The sequence below is a fragment of the Montipora foliosa genome, chromosome 10 (assembly GCF_036669935.1).
Source record: "Montipora foliosa isolate CH-2021 chromosome 10, ASM3666993v2, whole genome shotgun sequence".
NCBI lineage: Eukaryota > Metazoa > Cnidaria > Anthozoa > Scleractinia > Acroporidae > Montipora > Montipora foliosa.
Window position 1 is genome coordinate 21,623,297 of NC_090878.1, and position 2,360 is coordinate 21,625,656.

The window sequence follows — 2,360 nt, forward strand, 5'->3', positions numbered from 1 at the left end:
CAATAGTTGCGATGCTTTGCTTAGATTCTGAGGAGTGAGGAAGACATCGTTTGAGAATCATCAGTTAGGACTGCTTGTGACCGTTCAAAAGATTCTCTACCATTTCTGTATGAACAAAATTTTGAAAACAAAACGCGGGCAAATCAATGCTTCGTGTAAAGCAAAATTGAACGCGTTTCCCCAGTTCTTGATTTTCACGTCACCCAACGAAAAAACAAAAGAGAGAGATGAGATCAAAAGTTTAAAAAGTCAAATGAATGTCGATACTATGTGATTTTAATATCTTAAGTAACATTTGTATTATATATCAGTTATCCCAGACCAGGCATCAAGTAGGCAAGATTATCCAGTGTTTCCTCGTGACAAAACAAAGAAAAGAAAATAAAGATTAGCCTTTCAATGTAAAATTTAGCGCCGTGCCCGCCAAATTGTTGTTATCCTTTCCTTTTGCTCGTGCTTATTTTATACGTAGAAACATCGGTAAAGTGGGAATAAGCGAAAACGGGAGTAATAAAGTAGCTCAGTCATACGGCGCCAACCTATTAAGTATCTTCTCTGACGTTACTCGGCGCGGCCTGCATAAAGGTCGGTACACACGAAGGAGCTTGCTCCCGCAGCACGCTCCTGCAACACGCTCCCGGAGCAAAGCTCCTTCGTCTGCACCAACGATTTTTAGCGAAAAAATATGTTGCGCAACAAAACTTTTGCTCCCGAGTTTTGCTCCCTCATGTCAAACTGGTTTGATATGAGGGAGCAAGCTCTAGGGGCAAATCTGTTGCACAATTCTGTTTTAGGAGCAAGCTCCCTAGTGTGTATTGAAATTTGCTTGCCGTGACATGACGTGTCTCCAGTTGGCCAATCAAATTGGCTTATTGTTTTTCATCCACAACAGTTCCCATGCCCCAGGCGGGTTGTTTCATCATTCAGCTCCCTAGTCGTGTCCTTCGTGTGTACTGGTTGGGATACTTACCCCGGAGCGTCTTTCGGGAGCGTGTTTCAGGAGCAAGCTCCCTCGTGTGTACCGGCCTTAAACCTCTTTCAATGCGCTTGTTACGAGTATGGGAAAGTTTCATAAGCATGGTTTTTGGTTTTCTCTTGGGACCATTGTAAGTCCCCGAAGAGAAACTGGAGACTATGTTTATGCAAAATTTGGGGGGACAAACAAAGAGTATTATGGTATTTTCCGAAGTGGCCTATTGACTGTTGAAACAATGTTTCTTTTTTGTTCTGTGGTTGGCAAATTTGAATAGCGTAGTTTTGATCTAAGCGTGGACACTCGACAGGAAAACATGTTCTTTGACGTTTGAGTTTGGCAGCCGTTAACATAAGCAAACTTTTGCGTGCGATAGTTTGACTGAACGTATTTGAAGCATACTTTATATTATCAGATCAGGGTCAATTTCTTAGAAAAAAGTCTTTGATGTCCAGTCTTGCTGCCATTCTAGGAAAACTTGTATAAACATCCCTCAAAGAATGAAGACAAACTTGTCATGTTTGCAACCACTTAGAGCATGTTTTCCCCGTGACGTGTTCACGCTTAAGTGAAAATGACGGTATCAAAAGAAACGTGATGTCAATGTTTGTAAACAAGAAATATTGCTCTAGCCTTTTTTCCAGTAGTGTAGCTGCTATTGTTTGGTATTGTAAGCAGCTTCTATTGTTTTTGAGTCTAAGTCATTGCTTCAATTGTTTAGTCTTTTGTTTTTGGCTAGGGTGGCCAGCCAATCACATTATACGTTACGAGAGCTGCTACATAACCCACCTTTTTTTTTTCTGAAAGCCTAACGTCATCCTGGCGTTGACTCGTTCCCAGTTGTCTCCCGTTACGCCTTGCTCACGCCGGCGGGCACGTGAGCAGGGTTTTCGTTTGAGGCCGGTCGTTTCCCATTCCATGTCCGGAACTTTGATGCCAATATTTCAGGGGTTTGTTTTATTTTTTATTATTGTAATTTTTTTACTTGCTTTTTAAAGAGAATTTGAGTTAACTCCAGCCTTGCCTGGGAAACAGATTATTGAGTTCCAGAAACACTGGAAACAGCGTTTTTGAGTGTTCTATTTTTAAAATTTCCCGGGGGAGGATGCCCCCTTGTAGCTTTCGCCTTCAGAGATCGCAAGGCACCTTGCCACGCCAAAAACTTTCACTCCCGGTGCTTTCAGAAATATGTCCGCTATTTTACAATACTGTCGAAAACCCTGAGACATGTGTGTCAAATTTCAAGTCACGCTGTCTGGTTCGCTTGAGGGAAACAAAAATGGATACTTGCAACTTGATTCGCTGGTATGAACCAAACAAGCAGCTCTTTTCCTTCCGGGGCCCAACAATTTTAACATTAATCTACTTATTTTGAAAACCCTGTCTC